We start from the raw sequence: 20062 nt of genomic DNA on the forward strand, positions 1-20062 counted from the left end.
GGTTGTTGTCAGGATTAAGACACTGTATGTGTAGAACACTTAGAACAATGTTGGGCATCTTGTAGTGCTTAATAACCACTAGCTAAATTATTATTGTGAACTTTTCTCAGTAGCAGAGAAATCTTTTCATGGGTATGTATTCATCACCTACATGCATAGCATTTGTAAATGTACAAGTACACCTCAAAGATATCATGGGTTGGGTTCCACTGCAATAAAGCAGATATCACAACAGAGTAAGTCAAATGAATTTTTTGTTTCTCAGTGCATATAAAAGTTACATAATATTGTAGTTTATTAATTATGCAATAACATTATATCTAAAAAAACAATGTGCATACCTTAATTTAAAAGTACTTTATTGCTAAAAAATGCTAACCATCCTCTGAGCCTTTAGTGAGTCATAATCATTTTGTTGGTGGAAGGTCTTACCTTGATGATAGATGTGATGGTTGCTGAAAGTGGGGGTGGCTGTGACAATTTCTGAAAATAAGACAACAATAAAATTTACCATATAAATTGGCTCTTCTGTTTTTTTTTTTTAAGATTTTATTTATTTATTCATGAGAGACAGAGAAACTGAGACAGAGAGAGAGGCAGAGACATAGGCAGAGGAAGAAGCAGGCTTCATGCAGGGAGCCTGATGTGGGACTTGATCCTGGAACTCCAGGATCACGCCTTGGGCCAAAGGCAGGCAGTAAACTGCTGAGCCACCCAGGGATCCCAATTGGCTCTTTTGGTGAATGACTTCTCTGAAGCATGTGATGCAATTTAATATAACATTTTATCCACAGTAGAACTTCTTCCAAAATTGGGGTCAATCCTCTTAAGCCCTAGCTCTGCTTTATCATCTACTTTTATGTAATACACTCTAAGTCCTTTGTTGTCATTTCAACAATATTCACAGCATCTTCACCAGGAGTAGATTTTATCTCAAGAAACCACTCTCTTTGCTCATTTGTAAGAAGCAACCACTCATTCTTTCAAGTTTGATCATGAGACTGCACAATTTAGTCCCATCTTCAGGCTCTGTTTGTAATTCTAGTTCTCTTGCTCTTTCTACCACATCTGAGTTACTTTCTCCCCTGAAGTCTTGAACATCAGTTCATAAAACATAAAATATCTGTGGAGTACAATAAAGCAAAACATAATAAAATGAGGTATGTCTATATTACATAGAAACAATTTTAAAAAAATTTTGTGCCCTAAAATATTGCACTATTTGAGTAATTTCTCAGTTTTCCACTGTACTGTGGAGTTATTTCAGATACATAAGTGACCACTAGACCAAGGTGTCAGGTGTTATTTTTCATATTGAATGATGGTTTAACACAGGAGAGCAGTAGATGAGAATTGAGTCTAGTGAAATCCAGCAATTGAAGAGAGCCTGTCATAACTCCAGTGTTAGAAATCCTTGGCTCTAGATACCTCTGGGAATTGAAAGCCTGTTTGCTGCAATGATTCCAAATCATCTGCTATACAATTGGCAAGTTATGTTTGCATTCTCTCTTTCATTGTCACTAGTGCTTATCTACTTCAGGAGGAACTCCCATGTGTCATCATCCCTCCCAAACTTCCATCTCCCCTTGAACCAGCTGTTCATTTCTAATTCTTTTCTTGTAACTACTATGGCTGAGAAATCAAGCCCAATTATACCATGTGTATTTAAAAAGGAAGACTTGTTTACTCTTGTGCTACACTTAATCCTCATAAATTTGGGTTTCCAATCCACAGTAGGCACACTTTTTGGTTGATATTCTGATAGATAAAACAAGCAGATTGCTCACTTCTGTGCATGTGTTTTATGAAATCTATTTGTTTGAAAAGAGGAAAGAAGAAATACAAAATGTATTATGAAGCTAATATATCTCATATCTAGATTATGGTAGCAAAGTTTTGCTTTCAGACAGAAAGAGTCACATATTGTTTAACTGATGATAATTTATTGTGAGATAATGTATGTATGATGGCTTAGTATCTCTTCTAGAGTCTTAGATCTTAAAAAAGATGCTAAAACAAACTGTAGAAGTTTGAAAGATTCTTTGTGTGAAATAAGTTTTAGGAATGTGTAACTTAAAAGTATTTCATTTAAAGTTTAACCAGAATATATTGCTTGCAGTTAGCTGAAGTAAAAATGTTTTATAATTTTTTAATCAAAATTAATGTATAAAATGTTTTACCTTATTCTTATAATACAGAATCAATATGATTTAGATTTTAACTTTGTAGAAGTTTGGAAATTTTTCAAGTAAGTTGTGGCATCATGATGAAATTTCAGGGATGGTGGGGAAGGGTCTTTAGAACTTCAAGACTTCTTTCAAAACATTAAGGCATTTTTTACATTGTTCGAGTTTTCCATTTCATTTGGCCTGGGCAGCTTCTAGCCTGTTTTGTCATAACTACCATGTTAAATTTAGTTGTATGTTCATAAAATGGAGAAAAATGTTCACCACTGGCAGGTGAAAACAGGAAATAAAAATATTGACTCGGGATGTTCCCAGGACAATTAAACAGCTAATGAAAGGATTATAGTCCCCAAGGCCACCATGAGTAGGAAAGTGGGCATAAGTACCTCATCTGGCACCCAGTTGATTCCAGTTCATGATGCCTATAATTTCTGGCTAGGTAAGTAACGTGGCAAAATAGCTCTGTTGCAATAAAATGAAAAAAACAATGTTCCTCTTAAAGCACTTATATTTCTAGGATCATAGCAGCATCTTCCCTTCTCCATTTCCCCCTTTTTTGGAAATACCTGGGCTTTTTTGGGAAACGCCCAGCCTTTCATTTTGATTCAAGTTCTAAACAAAATGAGTATACGTCTAATCACCAATGGTATTGTTTACTAGAAGGACCAAAGCTACTTTGGATCTAATATGACCCCAAACTAGAATAGTTAGATATGGTGGTGACACTATCAAAAATTGATATGTTGCTTGTACAGGTTCTGAATAGAACACCATGACAAATTATTTGGAAAAAAATTTCTTTAAGAGAAAGCTATTTATCTAGGAATCACTTATGAAGGAATTACCGTGTATGAGACACTGTGTGTGAAAAGGAAGAAAAAAAGTGTTCACATTTGTATCTAGGAAAGTTAAATTTGATGGGAGTTGCTGAGAGGTGATGACTTTTCCTTTTAGAGAAATATATATGCAATTATTTTTTGTAGTGGTTCTTAAGATTGATGGCAAAATGCATCAGGCGCTTGCTCTGAATGCATTTTGATTAAGGTATAAATCATTCATACTGTGCCCATTTTGTTTGCAAGTATTGTTTGTTGAATCCCTTGCCTACAGATGACATCAGGAAAATAGCTTTTATTATATATCACATCTGATGGATTAGATGGGAGTTCTTAGTGCCCTGGGAAGGAGGTGGGAGGAGGAAGTTTCAAAGGAAGTGAGGGAGTAAGTCTTGGAAGTTCTTGGAGACTAGGAAGAGAGACAATAGAATTCTCCAGCCCTTCTTCCACTCCCACCAGATAAAGAGATGTTTGGAGGACTTCACTTGCCTTTTTGGGGGGGACCTGGGAAAATGACTATGAACACTGCCTGGTGACATTGTCAAACACTGATATAATCAAGATAACTGAGTATTTGGCCTTCAAAAGGGGACAAGATTTACTTAGAAGCCAGTTGTTCCTGAAGATTTCTCTTGGTGGTGGTGAGGAGATGCCAGGAAGGAAGTGAGTTGGGCTAGGTGGCTGCAGAGCAGGAGGCCACAGCAAACCCTCAGAGGATGCTGGAGTGGAGGAATGATCATGCAGGAGGCTAGCCCCTAACATCTTCATCCCCTTCCCATGACCGGATACCCTGGAGGAAAAGAAAAGAAAACAATGTGGAATTGACTGTTTTAGTCAAGTCTCAGACATTCAACAACTAAGCTCAATTCTAGGGAGCTGTATTATTTTACACATATGAATTTTGTCAATTAATAGTATTGTGTTTACAAAGACTGCTGATTTCAATGACTGTGCCTTATTTCCTATGTGTTTATATAAATGGTTTTGGAATGTTTATTTAACACTAGAATCCGCTTCAGAGGAATACAAACTATAAACATAAACTAGTGCACTTAATAGATTAATGAAGAGGAATGACCATATATTGATAGTTCAGAAATATTTATATAAGTTATCATTTGGTTGGAAATATTGAAAGTAATTAATGCTTTAAGAAATCACCAAGATCCAGAATATTAACCACAAAAGTCTTTAAAACTTTACTTGTTGATTTCTAGAAATGACCACTTAAGAGAGTAGATTCTATTCTGTGGAAGTATTTACAGTGTTTGGAGTTTTATGATATCCTACTTTTCTTCATTAGTGTAAAATTGAGGGAAATAACAGCTATATTTTTTGCTTACTTTTTTCCTATTTCTTTTTAAAGTAATTAAACTAAAATATCAGTGTCCATGTAATTTGTAAGACTTTCATTTATGGATTCATTTTCCCACCTACTTGGTAATCAACCATTTCACAGAGTGCTTTGGAGACTTCAAAGTTCTGAATATGTCTAAAACTTGTGTGGCATCCCCCAAGTACATAATTACAATGATTACTGTAATGCATATTGTAGATCTTAGACATTTGTGTCTAGACAAGCTCTATACTTTAAGACCTCAGTGATTTAGAATACTGGTTTGAATTTATATAACTTATAGTAGCTAATGATTATGTTGCAGAATTTTGATTAGGAATTTGTAATGTGTCCAGTCTTTATCTTTCTAACCTTTGCCTCTTTCTTATGTAAGTCAGTTTTCAGATACATTCTTTCTTAGCAGGTATTATATCATACCTATTTTTTTAAAGATTTTTTTTAATTTTTATTTATTTATGATAGTCACACACACACACACACACACACACACAGAGAGAGAGAGAGAGAGAGAGAGAGAGAGGGAGAGACACAGGCAGAGGGAGAAGCAGGCTCCATGCACCGGGAGCCCGACGCGGGATTCGATCCCGGGTCTCCAGGATCACGCCCTGGGCCAAAGGTAGGCGCCAAACCGCTGCGCCACCCAGGGATCCCTATATCATACCTATTGTGGAAATTCCAAATATTACTTTCTATTGCTTTATTATTATTATTATTATTATTATTATTATTATTATTGTTATAGTTGCATATAATATCATAGGAAACCTTGCATGGGTGATATTGCTAATAGCCTATAGCTGGATCCTGAAAGGATTGGTTACATGAGTTTTTTTTTTTTAAAGCTCTATGGGGGCTCCTGGGTGGCTCAGTTGCTTAAGCATCTGCCTTTGGCTCAGGTCACGATCCCAGGGTCCTGGGATAAAGCTCCACATCAGGCTCCCTGCTCACTGGGGAGCCTGCTTCTCGCTCTCATTCTACCTGCTTCTTCACCTGCTTGTGCTCATTCCTCTCTGTCAAATAATAAGTAAATAAACTCTTAAAAAAAGCTTTATGTATCTTTGACATATAACTATGCATATTTCATAAAATTTAATATGTTCTCTAATATGTATACACAACCATCACTACAATGAAGATATTCATCATGTCCAAAAGTGTCCTGTGTCTTTTGGTTATGCCTCCTTCCTGGAATTCCCTGTCCTGTCTCTTCATCTCCAGGGATTGCACTGAATGTATAGGTCAAGTTGGGAATAATGTCTTGGAAGTTTTCTCCATTTGTTTAGATTTTTAATTTCTTTCATCAGAGTTTCATGGTTGTCCACATATAGGTTTTAGATATATTTTGTTAGATTTATACCTAAGGATTTCTCTTTTTTGGGGGGGGTGCTAACATCAATGTGTGTTTAAATGTAAACATTGTGTTTTAAATTTAAAATTCCACTTGTTCATTGCTGATATGTGACAACACTTGATATGGTCAGTCTTTTTAATTTTAACCAGTCTGATAGTGGTATCTCATTGTGGTTTTAATTTGGACTCCCTTAATGAATGATAACATTGAACAACTCTTCTATATTTTTGTCATATATATATCTTCTTTCATGAAGTATTTATTAAACTCTTTTGCATATTTTAACATTTACACATATGTAATTCAGGGGTCTCAAGACTTTCCACATGTTTGATGATTCACTAGAAATACTCACAGGACTCAGAGTCAGCAGTTCTCATGATTGTGTTTTATTGCAGTGTTCAGCAATGGAAAAAGACACAGCAGGCAGTCTGGAAGAATTTCAAGACATCCAGCATTTTCCCTCTTAAGATCACATTTAACATATTCCTTCCTCCAATAGTAAATGTAGCAGTATATTTGGAGCGTTTTGGTCCAGGGATGCTTGTTTTTTTTTTTTTTGTTTTGTTTTTTTTTAAAGTTTTATTTATTTATGATAGTCACACACACACAGAGAGAGAGAGAGAGAGGGAGAGAGAGAGAGAGAGAGAGGCAGAGACATAGGCAGAGGGAGAAGCAGGCTTCATGCACTGGGAGCCTGACGTGGGAGTCGATCCCGGGTCTCCAGGATCGCGCCCTGGGCCAAAGGCAGGCGCTAAACCGCTGTGCCACCCAGGGTTCCCCAGGGATGCTTGTTTGAGACTCAAAGTCCAGACTTTCTATTTGGGACTGGTCTTGTAGGTACTCTCTGCTGACCTGGCCAGCCAAAAGTGCCAAATTCCAGAAGGAAAGCAGATATTCACCATCAATCACTTTTTTTTGGTATGATCAGTCTAGGCCAGCTGGTGCAGAGGCTATAGTACCCAAGGTGGGCAAAACAACCTTATTAACATATGAAACATCCCAAAAGCAAGTCTCCAGAGGCCAACCAAGGGGCCAACCCTGCAAGTAGACCACTCAAAAGATAGCAACCTCAAAAATACTATATTAGCTATTTCCTAACATACACACATTCTTTTATTTTCACCAAGCACTCTGATTATTGTGGGACATCCAGGAAGAAATAAGGATATGGGAATCAGAAAAAGGCAGGGGATTGATGAAAGGCACTGAATTGATCTTATCAAAAACATGAGATACAGAGCAGTAAAACTTCTGGAAATTTGCCTGAGAACCGTAAACAGTGGGATTTGGATCAGACATAAGTTTATATTATGTTAAGAAATCCAGTTTCACCTAAAAGTAGAACCTGCTTTAAATTCAGTTTCACCTAAAAGTAGAAACTGCTTTAACTGATGAGAAAATGAGGCTGGGACTATGGTGGGTTTATAGAAAACTTTCTTAAGGATAATTTTTTAGGATGTTTTGAAGCCTGGGAGACAAAATGAAGACTAAGGAAAGAATGAATCCAATAGAAGGGGTTACCAATCTGGTAACACTTCAAGACCAGGGAAGAAATCTGAGATGGACATGCTTTTTTTCAACAAAGAAGGCTGGAGAGGGCTGACTCTGGGGGCATAAATCTCTCTCTATTGAACAGTGTTGCCATCTTGAATTTAGGTTGATTATAGTTTATTAAGCAGCTTGCCTCAAATTCTCTGCCCTTCTCCTCTCCCATGGAAGATTTCTTGTCATCTAATAAACAATGACTTCTTCAACATTCTAATGGTAAAACATACCTCTTGTAAAGTTGTTTCTTTGAATATCCCTCAATATAAGCCAGAGGTTTAGGAAGGAGGATGGGGAATATGTGCAAATTAATAATGCAATCTAAGTGGGCAGTGAGTACATTGGTCTATTTTAGTAGATAGTATACTGGTCTACCTTAATCCAAGGACAGATTAAAGTATCTGGTGGAACTGACTTCTGATATCCTTTAGGCAATGTTAATAAATATTACTTTTCTTGGTTTTTGATAGGTATCATAAGGCACTGTGTTCAAGATCTGACTTTCTAAAAAGCATCTAGAGAGCTGGTATCACAGGCATTCGTGTTAATATGTAGAGGCATGGGCTTTGGATTTACATAATCACATGAGAATGAAGGCAATTAAGAAAAGTAGGTGCGTAAAGTTAGGGACACCTCTTAGCTGAGAGGATGAGTTTTTCCACTGAAAGTAAGAAGGCAATTTTCAAAAGACTATTATTGCCAGATATAGACAAAATATACTTAGCACTAAGATTATAAACTTTAATTTATAAAGGTAGTTGGCTAAGAATGTAAAACGGGCTAATATCAGAAAATTGTCTTTGATGAAGTAATAGGTGTTTAGATTATGGACCATTATCTATGGTTTGATTGAACTGCTAAATTTTCCTAGGGCATATAACCAAATATATACTCTCTAACTTGATCTTTATGAGAGATATATGTTTTGGTACCTGTATCTTTTGCAGCTGTGCTAAAAATCAATCTATCAAACAAACAGATAATTATTATAAAATCTTTTATCCCTAATACAAATCTTTGGCTTACATAGCTTTATTTTTAGAATCCTAATTTTGTTAAATAAGACAGTTTTTATTGGTGCCATACCATTATGGTGCTAATTGTGAGTTATTTGTATTAGTTTACTATCGAAGGGTCATAAACTAAGGAAATTTTCTGTGGTTCTGGGCCTAGTTGCTTGAAGTCTTAAAACAAAATACATTATGTATTATAGCATGAAAGACTATAAGAGCACATATAAAGGACATTATAAGTAAAAATGGAAGCCCAAATATTAGTTTGTATATATTTTTAAAGATTTTATTTATTCGTGAGAGACACACACAGAGAGAGAGAGAGGCAGAGACACACACAGGCAGAGGGAGAAGCAGGCTCCATGCAAGGAGCTTGATGTGGGTCTAGAACCCGGAAATCCAGGATCATGCCCTGAGCCAAAGGCAGATGCTCAACTGCTGAGCCACCCAGGCATCCCCAAATATTAGTATATTTAGAAATTTTTGGATGCTTTATAACCCTAAATCATAGTCTTGAAATATTTTAATATTACATTCCAGAAAGGGAGAAAGTCATGCATCTTCGCAGCATGCTACTACTTAAGATATTACTCTCCTCTCTCTATTGGAAATAAAGATAATTCATGAAGTCAATTATGGCAAAAGAAGACAAAGGGATGACATTAGCAGTGAGCAGCAACATTAGGACCACATCTATGTGTGTACAAAGTGAGGTGAGGATCTAGTAATCTTATGATTAATTTTCTCAGAGTAAATAACCACCCCAAATGATGATGATGAACATGGTGATAGAGGTGATGGTGACAAGGATGATATTAACAATGACCATTTATTGTGTGCTTACCAGGTATCAGGCATTGTTCTAAGCACTATTCTTGCATTAATTCATTAGATCCTCAAAGAACTCTAACAGGTAAATATTATTTTTACCCCCATTTTTACAGAAAAACAAATTCAAGAACAGAGAAGTTAATAACTTGTTTAAGGTCACACACTAGTAGTGGTAGAGTTGTGATTCAAGCCCAGGCAATTTAGTCCAGATACTTTCCTCTAAACCACTACTCCTTATATGCAAAATAACAAATTCAATGTATCTAGCTAACTACCTCAACTGTTTGTGTTCAAAAACAAGTGTGGTAAATGGGAGGCACTTTGAAGACTTTACTATAATAAATAATATAAGGATCGATTATTTAACCAAAACCCTTTATTCAAAACCAAAACACACACACATGCATATATAAAGAGAGTAATGACAGACTTGCTTGGTTTTACCAGTCTGGTTTTATACCAAGAGCTAATGATGTTGCTGTCTGTTGTCTCAGGAAAGCCTAATGTGTAAATGAAGATGATAGACTACAGAGAATGTTTAAAGGTGCTGAAAAGCCTCTCTTTCCTCAAAAATATTCCTAACATACCTCTCCTTGTGCTGGGAACTCCTCCATTGGAGGCAACGTAGCACAGGAAGGGTTAATACAGACAACATTAGCACCAGTGTGGTTCAGTGTAGCATGCCAATGAGGTGGAAAGGGAGGAGGATAGACTTGGCTTCAGTCCTTTGTAAATAAATGTCTTTCCCACCTCTAACAACACTTCAGGTGAACATAATGTTTTTTAAATTGTGCAGCATCTTAGGATTGATAATAAAATTAACCAGTAACATCTACTGAGAATTAGATTCTTACCCAGGTGAACATATTAGAGAAGGGCATATAGTAGAATTAATGGCAGTTAGGAGATGGCAAGCAGAGCAGAGCATAGTAACTGGAAGTCCTGTGATGTGGGGATAGATGGCAAGAGAGTATACTGTAGGTCTTCAAGTGGGTGCTATAGATCCCTGACAGGGATCTTTGACAAAAGTCCTGTAGTGGAGAATAAGAAAGGAAGGCGGTGAGGAAGCTGTGATCAGAACAGTCCTTTCTTATTGTGTATCACTGCTTTTGTCTGTCTTTATCAGTTTTATTCTCATTCCCCTGTTGTACCCTGCAATCTTTCCCTTATCTGAGAAAAGTGCTAAGGATTCCCTGACCCCCTCTCCCCTTCATTAATTCCCTTGCCTCCTCATTTCATCATCCCCTGCCCGTGCAAATCTTGTACTATTCTTTCCACAATTTGTTTGTGATCAAATTCATGAGTTATGGGAAGGAATTGAGTGGAGGAAAGAAAGGTATGTTAGAGACTATTGATCTTTTGACCTCATTGTTTACTCCTTCCTTAGTGTAGAAGACTATCTTCTGGGTCACTATACAAGACTTCAGGAGGTGTAGCTTTAGGTTTTGCATTACTATTTGCATTTATAGTTTTAGAGCTAAGTATGACTGCAGTTCAGATTTTTTTTCTAAAGGAACAAGATAATGCAGACCCAAAGATTTGAGACCTTCCTAAGATATGGCAAGTTTTCTGGTTCTTGATACCAAGACATTTTCATTCCACTACATCAAAATATTAAATGTCTGCCTCTTTGTGTATGAACCCCCAGCATATCCATATACATTTACACACTCCCATTGGCTCTAAAACTATGTGTCTGAGCTCTCAGGAATGAAACGAGCATTCCCATTATTTTTCCTCAGAGTGGAGTAGAAGAAATAATTTAATGAGGCCTATGATTTGTGAATTGTTTAAAAAGATGGTTACCCTGTTGAATGTATCTAGTTTGTCCACGTATCTAAGTACTGTTCTAAAGAGATTTATTATTCTTCACGATGACAAGATTCATAAGTGGCACCAGATGAAATTTCAGACTGGGAGGTGGTTGCCCTGTTTACAGGGCATAAGCATAGTGAGAAGGTAAGGAGAAAAGGTTTTATGTTCATATCTTATAAAAATTAGAATTAACGTCTCCTTCAGGACAGAGATTTTATCTGTCTTGCTTATTGGGTTATGTCAGCACTGTGGGCTCTGAGTCAGTAACTGTTGACTAAAAATCATAAGCCTCATTGTATGTCTTGATCTTTGTGGTAGAATTAAGCATTAAAAATATTGTTCCCTGTTTCTGTCTTTATCAACTGATTCCCTTCATCCTAACCTTCAACATATTTTTACTGTAACATTGTTAGAATTCACCAGTATGTAATTAAATCACTATTATTTCATTGATTACTTAGCGAAATCTATGTAGCTGCTTATAATGCCCAGTAAATTCTGGTGGAAAACAATTAATATTGACACTGACTGCTTTAAATGATATCTGGACCTGAATTTAAAAATGTATATTTTATAGTATCTCTGATAACATATTGACAGATGCTAATTTTGTCAATTTATAATTGCAGTATGTAGATATACCACATTTTATTTATTAATTTATCAGTTAATGGACATTTAAGTTGCTTCTACTTTTGACTATTATGAATAATGCTGCTATGAACATTTGCACACAAGTTTTTGTGTATGTTTTCATTTCTCTTAGCTTCATTTCTTTTCATACACATTTCTTTTGTGTATGTTTTCATTTCATTTCTCTTTTTTTTTTTTTTTTTAATTTTTATTTGTTTATGATAGTCACACACACACACACAGAGAGAGAGACAGAGAGAGACACAGGCAGAGGGAGAAGCAGGCTCCATGCACTGGGAGCCCGACGTGGGATTTGATCCCGGGTCTCCAGGATCGCGCCCTGGGCCAAAGGCAGGCGCCAAACCGCTGCGCCACCCAGGGATCCCTCATTTCTCTTTTATGTATGTTTTTATTTTTACTTAGGAATGGAATTGCTGGATCTTATGGTAACTTTATGTTTAACCATTTGAGAAATAGCCACACTGTGGCAAATGGCTGTACCATTTTACATTCCCACTAGCAATGTATGAGGGTTCCAATTTCTCCATTTTCTTGCCAACACTTGTTACTCTCTTTTTTATTATAGCTATCCTAGTGAGTGTAAAGTCGTATATCCAGTGGTTTTAATTTGTATTATCCTGATAGTTAATGAGTGTTGGGCATTTTTAATGTACCTATTGGCTATTTGTCTATCTTATTTTGAGAAATGATTAAATTTTAATAATTTTATCTTTATATTCATATAGTATTGGTGCCAATTTCTATTTTAAGAAATAACTTTGAACTGATAAGAATTAAAAGAATTCAGTCACAAAGGACTGTACTGTATAATTTGATTGATATAAAATATTTAAAGTAGGCAAATCCATAGTGACAAAAAAGTAGATTATTGGTTACCTGGGACTGGGAGAGAAAAGAAATGGGGAATTGCTGCCATGGGCAAAAAGTGTCCTTTTGGGTGATGAAGATGTTCTAAAATTAGATTATGATAATGGTCTCACAATTCTGTGGATATATGGAAAACTGTTGAATTATGCACTTCAAAGAGAAGAATTTTATCATATGTAAATTATAACTCAATACAGCTGTGAAAAAGAAAGCCAGAGCAAAAAGAAACAAAAGCAGAAGCAAAAACTTAAGCAGATAGTTCTCTTGGGTATCTGTCTATTGAACCGGAAATATCATGCTTTTCTCTCTACAGTTTGCATAACTCCTAAGTCACATTTAATTAGAATATTGAGCCCTGACTCAAGATCCCACTCAGTAGGGAGTCTCCTGGAGATTTCTCTCCCTCTCCTTCTGCCCCTCCCCCTGCACGCATGCACTCTCTCTCTCTCTAAAAATAAATACATCTTTAAAAAAATAGTATCTTAATGAAGTAACATGTAAAAATATCTAGCAGAATGCTTGTCCATGGCAATTCTTGATAAGTGTTATTTGAAAAATGCTAAATTGGGAAAGCATTAATTTACTATGTTTTAAGTTTCCATTATCATTAGTTTAAAATTTGAGATATACCAAAATGAATGTACTATCAAACCCCTAATTTTTCTTGGAAATGTTAAGTTTACCTAAATTCTTCCTCATAAGTGAGGACAAAGAAGATAGTCTGTTATAAAACCAAGTGACACCTGCTTTTGGAGTCCAGGGCATGATAAATGTGCATGTCATATTATTTGAGGTTAAAAACAAGCTTTCATTTGGAAAAGACTCTGCCTTCACTTTGTCTGAGTACTAAAAAAAAAATCCATAAGGATTCCCAAAGTGTTTGAATAGCAAAACAATATTTCGGAGGTAGGGAAGAAATATGTGTGATTGTATCACATATAAAAAGCAGATCGTCAGAATGACTGAAAAGCAAGACTCAACTATAGATCCTGTTTGTAAGATGTCTGCTTTAAAGTTGTAGATGAGTTAAAAGTAAAAGGATCATGCAAACAATAGAAGAAATCAGGGGACTTTGTTTTAGTGTCAAAGTAGGCTTCAGAACAAGAAATATTACCAGAAATAAAGAGAGATATAGCATATTGATAATGGGATTGATTTACCAAAAGGACGCAATAATCAGTTGGTTCTGTAAAGGTATATGGAATTAACAACTCAGCTTCAAAATGCAGCAAAAACTGACAGAACTGAATACTTTTTTTGTTGTAAGCTTTTCAGCTCCTCAATAGCAATTCTCTATTGGAATTCTTAAGGATCTAAACAAAACCTATGAATGAAAAAAGTTTATATTATTTAAACAACACGTGTACTATTTTTGTGAACATATAACTCCAATTCCCAACATAATACATTAAACAGTATTAATTAAAATATTTACTCAAATACCAACTCAAAGTGCTCCAAGTGTAGAGCACTTTAGGTATGTTATTTAATCAACATAATAATCTGTATTGCCTATAAGCAAACTGGAAATCAATGAGATTACATAGTTGCATAATTCATGTTGTAAGGAGCATGGTTAGGATTTGAACTCAGGCCTGTTTGCCATTAAATCTATGATCTTTCCACCACCCGATGGCTTGAAATACAGGCATACCTCATTTTATTGCACTTTGCTTTATCATGCTTTGCAGATACTGCTTTTCTTTTTTTTTTTACAAATTGAAAGTTTGTGGCAATCCTGTATCAAGCAAATCTATTTGCACCATTTTTCCAAAGCATTTGCTCACTTTGTCTCTGTGTCATGTATAGACAATTCTCAGAATATTTCAAACTTTTTCATTATTATTATACTTGTTATGATGACCTGTGATCAGTAATCTTTGATGTTACCATTATCATTGTTTTCATGAACCATGCTCATATAAGATACCAAACTTAATTGGTAAATGTGTATATGTTGTCACTTCTCCACTGTCTGTTCCCCACCTCTCTTCCTCTCCTTATGTAATCCTAAAATGGCCTCTAAGTGTTCATGAGAAAGAAAGGGTCACAGGTCTCTCTTTTTAAATCAAAGACTAGAAATGATTAAGCTTAGTGAGAAAGCATGCTGAAGAATGAGATGAGCTGAAAGTTAGGCCTCTCATGCCAAATAGCCAAGTTATGACTGGAAAGGAAAAGTTCTTGAAGGAAATTAAAAGTGCTAATTCAGTGGGTACATGAATGATAAGGAAGTGAAAGTCTTATTGTTGATATGGTAAAAATTTTAGTGGTCTAGATTGAAGATCAAACCAGCCATAAAATTCTCTTAGCCAAAGCCTGATCCAGAAGGCTGAGAGAGCTGATAAAGCTGCAGAAGAAAAGTTTGAAGACCAGAGGGGAGGGGCAAGATGGCGGAAGAGCAGGGTCCCCAAATCACCTGTCCCCACCAAGTTACCTAGATAACCTTCAAACCATCCTGAAAATCTACGAATTCAGCCTGAGATGTAAAGAGAGACCAGCTGGAATGCTACAGTGAGAAGAGTTCGCGCTTCTATCAAGGTAGGAAGACGGGGAAAAAGAAATAAAGGAACAAAAGGCCTCCGAGGGGGAGGGGCCCGCGAGGAGCCGGGCTGAGGCCGGGGCGAGTGTCCCCAGGACAGGAGAGCCCCGTCCCGGAGGAGCAGGAGCTGCACCAACCTTCCCGGGCGGGCGGAAAGGGGCTCGCAGGGAGTTGGAGCAGGACCCAGGAGGGCGGGGATGCCCTCGGGCTCCCGGGGACACTAACAGACACCTGCGCCCCGGGAGAGTGCTCCGAGCTCCCTAAGGGCTGCAGCGCGCACAGCGGGACCGACCGGAGCAGCTCGGAGGGGCTCGGGCGGCGGCTCCGCGGAGGGGGCTGCGGGGCGGGAGCGCGAATCCAACAGCGCAGGCCCCGGAGCACAGGGCGCCGGGACACAGCCCAGGATCCGGCCTCCCCCGGGACAGGCAGAGGCCGGGAGGGCCCAGGACAGCGAGGACGCTCCTGCCCCGAGCTGAGCAGATCAGCGGCCCCGCCCCGGAGCCTCCAGGCCCTGCGGACGGAGAGCCGAGAGCCCCGAGCCCCGTAGTTCCTGCGGAGGCTGAATCCAGGCTTCCAGAGTTGCCATAGCAACTGCTGCTGTTCCTCCCTGGGTCCCACGGGGTAAACAACCCCCGCTGAGCCCTGCAGCAGGCAGGGGCAGAGCAGCTCCCCCAAGTGCTAACACCTGAGAATCAGCACAGCAGGCCCCTCCCCCAGAAGACCAGCTAGAGGGACCAGTGATACTCCCCCGTGTTCCAATACAACTTGTTTTTGGCCACTCTGCACTGAACAAAATGACTAGAAGGAAAACCTCACCTCGAAAGAAAGAATCAGAAACAGCCCTCGCTCCCACAGAGTTACAAAATCTGGATTACACTTCAATGTCAGAAAGCCAATTCAGAAGCACTATTCTACAGCTACTGGTGGCTCTAGAAAAAAGCATTAAGGACTCACGAGACTTCATGACTGCAGAATTTAGATCCAATCAGGCAGAAATTAAAAATCAATTGAATGAGATGCAATCCAAACTAGAAGTCCTAACGACGAGGGTTAACGAGGTGGAAGAACGAGTGAGTGACATAGAAGACAAGTTAATGGCAAAGAGGGAAACTGAGGAAAAAAGAGACAATCAATTAAGGGACCATGAAGACAGATTAAGGCAAATAAATGACAGTCTGAGGAAGAAAAACCTACGTTTAATTGGGGTTCCCGAGGGCGCCGAAAGGGACAGAGGGCCAGAATATATATTTGAACAAATCCTAGCTGAAAACTTTCCCAATCTGGGAAGGGAAACAGGCATTCAGATCCAGGAAATAGAGAGATCCCCCCCTAAAATCAATAAAAACCGTTCAACACCTTGACATCTAATAGTGAAGCTTGCAAATTCCAAAGATAAAGAGAAGATCCTTAAAGCAACAAGAGACAAGAAGTCCCTGACTTTCATGGGGAGGAATATTAGGGTAACAGCAGACCTCTCCACAGAGACCTGGCAGGCCAGAAAGGGCTGGCAGGATATATTCAGGGTCCTAAATGAGAAGAACATGCAACCAAGAATACTTTATCCAGCAAGGCTCTCATTCAAAATGGAAGGAGAGATAAAGAGCTTCCAAGACAGGCAGGAACTGAAAGAATATGTGACCTCCAAACCAGCTCTGCAAGAAATTTTAAGGGGGACTCTTAAAACTCCCCTTTAAGAAGAAGTTCAAGTAACTCTGAACGTGAATGGGCTTAATGACCCCATCAAAAGGCGCAGAGGTTCAGACTGGATAAAAAAACAGGACCCATCTATTTGCTGTCTACAAGAGACTCATTTTAGACAGAAGGACACCTACAACCTGAAAATAAAAGGTTGGAGAACCATTTACCATTCAAATGGTTCTCAAAATATACCCTAAAAACTACAGAACACTTCTGAAAGAAATTGAGGAAGACACAAAGAGATGGAAAAATATTCCATGCTCATGGATTGGCAGAATTAATATTGTGAAAATGTCAATGTTACCCAGGGCAATTTACACGTATAATGCAATCCCTATCAAAATACCATGGACTTTCTTCAGAGACTTAGAACAAATTATTTTAAGATTTGTGTGGAATCAGAAAAGACCCCAAACAGCCAGGGGAATTTTAAAAAAAAGAAAACCATATCTGGGGGCATCACAATGCCAGATTTCAGGTTGTACTACAAAGCTGTGTTCATCAAGACAGTGTGGTACTGGCACAAAAACAGACACATAGATCAATGGAACAGAACAGAGAACCCAGAAGTGGACCCTGAACTTTATGCTCAACTAATATACGATAAAGGAGGAAAGACGATCCACTAGAAGAAAGACAGTCTCTTCAATAAATGGTGCTGGGAAAATTGGACATCCACATGCAGAAGAATGAAACTGGACCACTCTCTTGCACCATACACAAAGATAAACTCAAAATAGATGAAAGATCTAAATGTGAGACAAGATTCCATCAAAATCCCAGAGGAGAACTCAGGCAACACCCTTTTTGAACTTGGCCACAGTAACCGGAGAAGGACAAACAGTGTATGTTCTCATTCATTTGGGGAATATGAATAATAGCGAAAGGGAATATAAGGGAAGGGAGAAGAAATGTGTGAGAAATATCAGAAAGGGAGACAGAACATAAAGACTTCTAACTCTGGGAAATGAACTAGGGGTGGTGGAGGGGGAGGAGGGTGGGGGGTGGGGGTGAATGGGTGACGGGCACTGAGGGGTACACTTGACGGGATGAGCACTGGGTGTTATTCTGTATGTTGGTAAATTGAACACCAATAAAAATTAATTTATAAAAAAAAAAAGAAAAGAAAAGTTTGAAGCTAGCAGAGTGATTTATGAAGTTTAAGAAAAGAAGTTTGTCTCTACAACATAAAAGTACAAGATGAAGCAGCAAGTACTAATGTAGAAACTGTGGTTATCCAGAAGATTTAACTGAGATAATTTATGAAAGTGGCTACACTAAACAACTTCTTTTCAATGTAGATGAAACAGCTTTCCATTGGACGAAGATGCTATCTAGGACTTTCATAGCTAGATAGAAGTCTAGCCTCAAAGCTGGACTCTCTTGTTAGGGGCTAATGCAGCTGGTGTCTTTAAACTGAAGCCAGTGCTCATTTACCACTCTGAGATTCCTAGGGTCCTTAAGAATTATGCTAATTATACTTTGTCTATGCCCCATAAATGGAACAACAAAGCCTGAATGATAGTACATCTGTTTATAACATGGTTTTCTGAGAATTTTAAGCTCAATGTGAGGTCTACTGCTCAGAAAAAAAGATTTTTTCAAAATATTACTGTTCGTTGACAATGCATTTGGTTATCCAGGAGCTGTGATGGAGATGTATAATGAGCTTAAACTTAATGCTGTTTTTGTGCCTGCTGACACAACATCGTTTCTGCAATGCATGGCTCAAGGGTTTTCAACTTTCAAGTCTTCTTATTTAAGAAATATATTTTGTGAGGCTGTAGCTGCCATAGGTAATGATTCCTCTGATAGATCTGGGCAAAGTAAATTGTAAACCTTCTGGAAAAGATTTGCCTTTTTAGATGCCATTTAGATGCTATTCATGATTGATGGGAAGGGATCAAAATGTCAATTTTAACAGGAGTTTGGAAAAAGTTGATTCCAACCTTTATGGATGACTTTTAGAGGTTCAAGACTTCACTGGAGGAAGTAACTCAGATATGGTATAAGTAGCACATGAATTAGAATTAAAATTGGAGCCCGAAGATGGGACTGAATTGCTATAGTCTCATGATCAAACTTCAGGGGATGAGCAGTTGCTTCTTATTGCTGAGCAAAGAAAATGGTTTCATGGGATGGAATCTACTCCTGGTAACAATGCTGTGAAGACTGTTGAAATGACAACAGAGGATTTAAAATACTACATAAACTTAGTTGATAAAACAGCAGGATTTGAGACAATTGACTCCAATTTTTGGAAGAAATTCTACTGTGGGTAAAATGCGATGAACACCACTGCATGCTGCTGGGAAATCATTCATGAAAGGAAGAATCAATTGATGTGGCAAATTTCATTGTCTTTAAGAAATTCCCACAGCCACCTCCACCTTCAGCAACGACCACTCTGATCAGTCAGCAGCCGGCAACATCAAAACAAAACCCTCCACCAGCAAAAAGATTCTAATGTGCTGAAAGCTCAGATGATGGTTAACATTTTTTAGCAATAAAGTATTTTTAAATTATGATACATACATTGATTTTTAGGCAGAATGCTACTACATAGTTAGTAGACTGCAATATAATATAAATAGAATTTTATATGCCCTGGGAAACCAAAAATTCCTTTGATTCACTTTATTGCAATATTTTTTTATTGCAGTAGTCTGGACCCAAACTCACAAGACCTCTGTGGTATGACAGATAAATAAATATATATTTATAATATATATTTGTATTATATATTATATAAATATATTATAAATATATATAAATATATAAATATTTAAACTGACTCTAGTTTGAGTCTCAATGATAGCTATCTTCTGAATTTGCAAGAAGTTGGAAAGAAAAGGAAAGCCAGTTGTTGATTAACTGTTTTTGTCTTAGAGAACTACTAAGGTGATCCCATTTAAAAATTTTTAAATTCCAGTATAGTTAACATACAGTGTTATATTACTTTTAGGTGTACAATACAGTAATTCAACAAATCTATACTTAGTTTTCATCGTGGTAAATGTATTCCGAATCCCCTTCACCTATTTCACCCATCCCTTCCATCCACCTCCCCCCTGGTAACCATCAGTTTGTTCTCTGTAGTTAAGAATATGTTTCTTGGCTTGTTTCTTTTTTCTTTGCCCAATTGTTTTGTTTCTTAAAATCCACATGTGAGTGAAATAATTTGTTTTTCTCTATTTCATTTAGCATTGTGCTCTCTAGATCCAGCCATGTTGTTGCAAATGGCAAGATTTCATTTTTTATGGTTGAGTAATATTCCATTATATATGTACGTATATGTATATATCTTCTTTATCCATTTATCATCAGTGGACACTTGGAAGGCATCTGTATCTTGGCTATTGTAAAT

At 37.5% G+C, this 20062-nt stretch overlaps 1 long non-coding RNA gene across 2 annotated transcripts in view; it reads right to left on the minus strand.

The window, feature by feature from the left end:
- Nucleotides 1-604: 604 nt before the first annotated feature.
- The window catches only part of LOC129512296 (uncharacterized), a 105301-nt gene continuing 85843 nt past the window's right edge, over nt 605-20062 (minus strand). Inside the window, exons 3-4 of one of the 2 annotated variants that reach the window (XR_008665022.1) lie at nt 3625-3812; nt 605-1123 (exon numbers count right to left, since the gene is read on the minus strand). This is a non-coding gene — a long non-coding RNA (uncharacterized LOC129512296). Of the gene's footprint in view, nt 1124-3252; nt 3813-20062 lie in introns of those variants that run through there. The other variant, XR_008665021.1, reaches the window with a different exon arrangement.

Source organism: Nyctereutes procyonoides, unplaced genomic scaffold (genome assembly GCF_905146905.1).
Source record: "Nyctereutes procyonoides isolate TBG_1078 unplaced genomic scaffold, NYPRO_anot_genome, whole genome shotgun sequence".
In the NCBI taxonomy this organism is placed as follows: Eukaryota; Metazoa; Chordata; class Mammalia; order Carnivora; family Canidae; genus Nyctereutes; species Nyctereutes procyonoides.